This window comes from Montipora foliosa, chromosome 5 (genome assembly GCF_036669935.1).
Source record: "Montipora foliosa isolate CH-2021 chromosome 5, ASM3666993v2, whole genome shotgun sequence".
Classification (NCBI taxonomy): Eukaryota; Metazoa; Cnidaria; class Anthozoa; order Scleractinia; family Acroporidae; genus Montipora; species Montipora foliosa.
The window spans coordinates 21555900-21563399 of NC_090873.1; the positions used below are offsets into that span (position 1 = coordinate 21555900).

General features: G+C 36.6%; 1 long non-coding RNA gene across 1 annotated transcript in view; it reads right to left on the reverse strand.

Annotated features, from left to right (window-relative positions):
* Positions 1 to 5903, reverse strand: part of LOC138003041 (uncharacterized) — a 36354-nt gene extending 30451 nt beyond the window's left edge. The window contains exons 1-2 of the long non-coding RNA XR_011123402.1: positions 5847 to 5903; positions 5274 to 5388 (exon numbers count right to left, since the gene is read on the reverse strand). This is a non-coding gene — a long non-coding RNA (uncharacterized lncRNA). The remainder of the gene's footprint in view (positions 1 to 5273; positions 5389 to 5846) is intronic.
* Between the last annotated feature and the right edge of the window lie 1597 nt (positions 5904 to 7500).

Genomic DNA, 7500 nt, shown 5'->3' on the forward strand with positions numbered 1-7500 from the left:
AAAGCCAAAATTTGTTGCTCAGAGTAGATCTGCGCTCTACTTTTCGCAATAACTTTCTTCAACCCGCAACAAATGTTTTTGTTGCGCGACAAGTTGATCATGCAAGGTGAAAAACGGGAGAAATCGACCCAAACTTGCAACGAAATAATGTTTCGCGCCAAGTTTAGGGTTTTTGTATCTCGTATTTCGCCGCCTTTAGCTTGCGCAACAAGATGACAGTATATTTTGGATGTTGCTCTCGTAGATGATTATGACTGTCAGGCCAGTTTACATTTAAGACACGTAAGGAAGTCAGAGCAGGTCTGTCATAATCTTTTACCCCATTTAAGCTTTCTGGCTTGATTTTGCACTGATTTTTTGCACTGATTTATCATAGGCAACTTAAGCTGAAATAGTGAAATCAAGATGGCGGATCTGATGACGTCACACGACATAAGCGACATCCAAAATATATTGTCATCTTGTAGCGCAAGCTAAGGGTTTTGCACTCCATGTGAATTTATTTTACTGTGACTAAATTTAACGAAAGCCTTGGGGGGTTGATCAACTCCCCCTCCCTCCCCCCTAAAACTGAGCCGGGTACGTGTTTGCTGACGTGAAAAATGCCTGCAAGGCCTATAATTAGAGCTTCCTTTATGAGAAAAACATTCGTATTACTCGTATGTATTCGTATGTATCCGTATGTTAGTCGTATGTATCCGTATGTTACTCGTATGTTAGTCGTATGTTAGTCGTATGTTAGTCGTATGTATTCGTATGTATCCGTATGTTCAGTATGTTACTCGTATGTTACTCGTATGTTACCCGTATGTACTCGTGTGGTGTTTTAGTCATGATCGTATGACTGAGGTGTAAAAATTTCTTATTAGGATCCTTTCATTCGCTTTCGTGTACGTTATGTTTATCCTTTAGTTCACAAGCTCGTTTGTTTTGAATCTGGAAGATGTAATTTTCAATTATAACCTCTCCCTAGGGGTTATCCACGCATAGCTTAACCAATGAAATCCCCGCGTCCTAATTGCTCGGAATACATGAAATTCTTTGTGCATTTCGTTGCACCGAAAATAGACAACCGAGATTATTCAGGTATTCGAAGTAATAATTGTTAGTTTTTCGATCGATTTCCCTCGATGTACCGGTGTGACAAATAATTTGGAACATTGCAATGCATCTGGAAGCGCAAAAACAAAGCACAGATGATTTCAACGCGTACGATCGCATCCCCAAAAGGTGCAGCGACCTGCAGTCATAATAATGTGAGTTGTTGATAGATGTAAAACAGGATTGTCTTTCAAACAATCTTTATTTTATCCTTATGACTCGTTTTTTTATTATTAATATTTATTTTACCCTCAGTCTGCATTTTACCCCCGGTCTGCAGTCTGCAGTCTGCAGTCTGTGTTTTACACTGACCGCCCAAGTAACCGATTTTTCGACGGAAAATTCATCCCAGAGGATAAAACTATTCACTGGACATGTCATAAAGGTAGATATGTTCGAGCGAAAGCGAAAACAAGCGAATATTTTGACGGAAAACACAATAATGTGAGATCAAAGGAACATGTGGTGAAGACACACAATTGCGGCATCGCTTCGACAATAATCTTACCTTTTCAGCGATTTTAACGCTTGAAATTCCATTCAATCCACCTTGTCTAGTCTTTGAATTCACTATTATCGCTGCCCTGCGAACCTTCAATGTTCTACATAACAGCACACTTGGTAAAAGACGGCTCGACGGGCGACAGATTGTTGTCGATGTTGTCGCCTGTCTTGTTCAGTATCCAATTGATTTGCCATTTTTGAGCTTCATAAGGGTATATTTTGTTCAAAGATCCACTAAAACGCCATTCGCGTTACATGACTTTCGACGCCATTACAGGTTAAGTTAATGATCCTACTGTGTCCACCAGAGAAATTTACGCATTTCCACTACCCTCTCGATCCTAAGAAAATACGCGCAGAAGGCTCTATGCACAAAGACACCACTTACCGGGGGAGTGACAGGCAAAACTTTTACCGACACGGAAAAAAAAAAAATAAATAAAACGGAGAAATTCTACCCATTTTCCAAGTGGGATTGCCATACGGCAACCCAGTAATAACAGGACAGACGCATGAAAAACTGACATCAATTTGTTAAATAGACAAGACAAAAAGTATATGAAAAATTGACCAGGGCAGCAGATAAGACGTCAAAGAAAAAGAGGGCTGAGAACAACCTCGTTTCCAGGGCTTTTTCCCTAAGGAAATGGCCCCATTTCTTTAGGGAAAAAACCCTGGGAACGAGGTCGGGCTTAGAAGATAACAAAAGGAAGTCACCATGTGCTCTTCCATCCAATTTGTTATCTTCTCAGCCCTCTTTTGCTTTGACATCTTATCTGCTGGCCTGGTCAATTTTTCATATATTTTTTGTCTTCTCTATTGAGTAGCCTTGTCTCGTATGATTATTGTTTTGCCTGTATTACGGTTTTGAGGTAGGTTTCTATATCGAAACAGGATGACATTTCACAGCCTTGACTTACACTTAGTTTCAAATTTATGACATCTGACTTTCGCGAAGTTTACGAATATGAAAAAATCTCTCAAGCCAACTGTTGCGAAGTTTTGAATGAATAAAAACAACTCATTATTCAAAATGTTCATTTAGTTTATTGGGAACATTTTTCTAAAAGCCCAAACTTATCTTGTACGTTTTCTTAGATAGAACAGTTTCGTGCATAGCTAGAAAAAGCTAAGTGGTTAATCCGTTTCAGTATCGCCTAAATAATTCATTGAGACTTTGTCATACGCACCGTAACTGCTGCCAATGTGGCTTGTATGCCTTAATTAAAGTCGTCAGTTCTGTTTTGAGAGGCCAAATATGTTTACTTTTTTAATGGTAAAAAAACATTTATAAGCATCTTTATTGGTTTGAATATTTTGATACAAGTCTTGAAATTAAACAGACAAAACACTAATATTAAGTGATATTTTCAGTGAAAAATATCAAACCTTACAATGATCTAGTGTGCCTACTTTCTCAAATCGATCGATTGAGCTACATACACTTATTTTACCAGTTGTCTTTTCTGCAAAATGTTTCCTTTCTATAAAGTTGTCGTGGCATTCAACAAACAAGGATTGTTAAAATAACCTGTTAAAAAATACGAGAACGGCAGGCTTCATTGGCTAAATGCTGGAAAGCTATTTCATATTTTTATTGACAATAACGGTCCTCGTTTGGAACAGACAATTACCACCTGCGCATCTCTGGTGAAATATTTCAGGGCCGTCTAACTTGAGGGCATTATGCACCTATTATAAATGCGACTGTGTTAAATTTAAAGGAAGTCACCATGGGCTCTTCCATCAAATTTGTTATCTTCTCAGCCCTCTTTTTCTTTGACGTCTTATCTGCTTGCCAGGATGGTAAGCTTCTACTTTTTTTTAGATTATTTCTGTCAAATTTTCATATATTTCTTTGTCTTAAGCTTATCTATGAAGTAGCCTTGTCTTGTATAATTATTGTTTGCCTGTATATTAGGGTTTTGAACAAAGGTAGGTTTCTGTATCGAAGCAGGATGACATTTCACGGTCTCTACTTCAACTACCTTTTTTTTAAAAAAAATTATTTTAATTTATTTACAATACTCTTTACAATTCAAAACTAGTACTACTTACAATATTGTACTTACACTACTTACAAATACTAACACTAATATTAAGATACGATATAGTACCCCTACGTACGAAACGCTTTTATACCAAGCAACTCCTTCATTATCACATCATCGGTATGTAATCATATACAGAATAAATAAATTAAGGTGCCGGTTGTATTTAAGTGGACATGAAATGTTTTTCTTCCCTCTTTTTGAAATTCAGGGTACTTAAAGTAACGGTCTCGAAAGGAAGGAAAGCGACAGTTGTTATCATGACTTGATATCACCCGTAGTTAATAAGCAAAATCAGTAAAGAGGCGTAGGCATCGTTCGTCTCTTATAATTACTATGTTTCAACACTGAGCTTAAACTTTCGTTTACTGATGAAATCTGGTAGGAGCAGGGTGTCTTCCCTTAACTTGCATTTCTAGATAAAGTACTGCATGAATAGCAAGGTGTAGTTAACACGTTTACGCGTGTTGTCTCGGTTATTGAGTACACCGAAGAGAATTTCTCTCTGTCCCGGATTAAAGTTGGTCTTATTAGTTTCATTAAACCACTGAACAATGATTTTAATAAAATGTTGCGAGAACTGACAATGAATAAAGGTATGATTTACGGAGTCTGGTTCACCGCAGTATAGACATTCACAATCTGCCTTCAATCCAAACCTGAAAAGTTCTTTTTTTGTGACTGTCGTTCTATGTGGGAATTTAAAATGAAGTTCTCTTAATTTCATGTCTTTAGAGGTTGTCCTAACTGAAGCGAAGACCGCAGGACTGCCAAGATTCCTTGTCCATAGTTACTATTTTATTCCATCTCTTAACACCGGTTTGTTCTTCGGAGTATAAGACTTGTTAACAAAAAGCCAGTAAAATTCCCTTGATTTCATTGTAGTCAAATTTAGTTTGACTTCAGGTTCAAGATCAAATAATGTTGAGTTGGATTCAAATTCACTTGAGCTTGAGCATAATTTCATAGCTAATGCTTTGAAAACAAGATTCTTTGGAATAGCATGGATGACCTGATCTGCCTTATTACACTTAGTTTCAAATTTATGACACCTGACTTTCGCGAATTTTACGAATAACACGTTCCAGAACCTTGGGGGATATTCTAAAGTTAACAAAAATCGGTTGTCGGTGTTGAATCCTTGACGGAATTTTAACCACTGCCGGTTTCAGAAATTTTTGAAACCCCTACAGCTGACCACACGTGAAGGTGAGGGAAATTAGCGATTATTGGTTTCGAAATTTTTTGAAACCAGCTTCAATGATGGATGGTTTCAGAAGTGTCCGATACCACTTCCGAAACGAGTTAATTGTCCTAACAATGTCCAAAGACACTGGAGCCACTAACCTTTGCACTAAGATTAATGTCACGGTAAATGTGCTACTGGTTTAAAAAGTTTCCGGAACCATTAATCGCGACACAACTTGTTTCAGAAATTTGCGGAATCCCTCTTATTCTCTATGGTATAGGATTAAGACAACGGCATAACTTCTCCAGTATCACAAATAATTTATTTACAACGTTGCATTGAATTTATATCCGTTCGAGAAGAAAACACTTAAATCATGAATTTCGAAATTTAATATTCGTTAACGTTGTTCGCCTATTCACTGTTACCTTCCTCAAGCACATCCTGCTCCCGAGCTTTGTCTTACGCTCATTAAAGTTTCCTCGTCTGAATCCACGACAACACATTTCTTCCGGCGTTTGAGACTTGCCTTGGCTGCTGATGCTAAAAATGATAAAACCAAGAAACATCTTAGGAAAAAGCTATGTTAATTGAAATTTGTAACGTCATCTTTGACACGTATTCGTTGCCTGTGATCAGCACATATTCGTGCACATAAAACTAGATAAACTGACAAAGAAATATCTTATTGCTCAGTAACTACCTCAGAACGTGGATGATCTTCGCAACAAACATAATCTCAAGCAGTGTCACGTTCGAAACGCGTGTGATTTAATTTATTTACTTAGAGAGAGTTAGAGGACTGATATATTTATATCGGTGAGTTCGATAACTCTCTAAGATTAATCATTTTTGATTCCTGATTTATATACTACTTTACTAGTTCAGTGATGACCGTTAAATGTATTTTTCCTGAGGCTGAGTGACCATTCTTGGCCTACATTTGTTTAGTGAATACATCTTAGAAGATTAGAATGACAACCCTGGCTAGTCTAACATACCTAAATCCAGTAAAAAGCAATTGCAGCTCTGAGCTGTTGCAATAAACGTAGTAACTGAAAAAATTGAATTCCTTTCGGCTACTCCGCATTACGTTCCTCACACATGCGTGTGTGTTTTGCACGGGGTGTTTTCTCTTTTTACACTATAACTAGAATTTACTCCGATACATCTAGAATTCACTTTGCAATGAAAACAATTTCTTTTCTCTCGTGAGCTGGTATACACACTTATAGGAAGTAGAGAAAGTGACCTTGAGAGAATCACAAAGGGACCAAAGTTTTGCTTTGTTACATATTTTACCACTAGCCCTTATTTGGTTACTATGACCTCTGTAGTCCTTCTTGAGAAGGTACAAAATACAGGAGACAAATCACAGGTCATTGTTTTACCAAACCAGAAACAACCCTGACCGTTTACCAATGCTAACATTAGGGCTAAAAACTTTTGTTAAGGCCTAATTAGGCCTAAAGATAACTTTAATGAATGTTTAGAATTCTTTCTGTACTGGTACAACAATGACCTCTGACCTGTGTTTTTTAAAGGTGCTCCCATTCATGGGAAAAAAAGTCACACATTATGTTGTGATATATATCTCCCAATACTTCAAATATGTCGACAATTGAAAATTAAACCAGACAGTCACTATCTTAGTGTGTCACGCAAGGTGAAAACTCGGAAATTTAAAATGCTCTAAAACGAAAGACTTTACGGCACTGGAAACTTGTAAAAAGGCTTAATTCTATATTTATTTTGTCAAAGTAGTCCAAATAAAAATTTATTAAACCTCGATCTTGATTATAGAATTTATGTCAAGGTGAAAACCACTGCATTGTTACTTAGAATATTAAAAGATTTTCATTTGTTTAAAACGGCTCACTGTAATTTGGAAAACGAAACACGATGACATTTCACAGCCTTGACTTACACTTAGTTTCAAATTTATGACATCTGACTTTCGCGAAGTTTACGAATATGAAAAAATCTCACAAGACAACCGTTGCGAAGTTTTGAATAAACAAAAACAACTCATTATTCAAAATGTTCATTTAGTTTATTGGGAACTTTTTTTTAAAAGCCTAAACTTATCTTGTACGTTTTCTTAGATAGAACAGTTTCGTGCATAGCTAGAAAAAGCTAAGTGGTTATCCGTTTCAGTATCGGCTAAATAATTCATTGAGACTTTGTCATACGCACCGTAACTGCTGCCAATGTGGCTTGTATGCCTTAATTAAAGTCGTCAGTTCTGTTTTGAGAGGCCAAATATGTTTACTTTTTTAATGGTAAAAAAACATTAAGCATCTTTATTGGTTTGAATATTTTGATACAAGTCTTGAAATTAAACAGACAAAAAAGGACTAATATTTAGTGATATTTTCAGTGAAAAATATCAAACCTTACAATGATCTAACTAGTGTGCCTACTTTCTCAAATCGATCGATTGAGCTACATAAACTTATTTTACCAGTTGTCGTTTCTGCAAAATGTTTTCTTTTTATAAAGTTGTCGTGGCATTCAACAAACAAGGATTGTTAAAATAACCTGTTAAAAAATACGAGAACGGCAGGCTTCATTGGCTAAATGCTGGAAAGCTATTTCATATTTTTATTGACAATAACGGTCCTCGTTTGGAACAGACAATTACCACCTACGCAT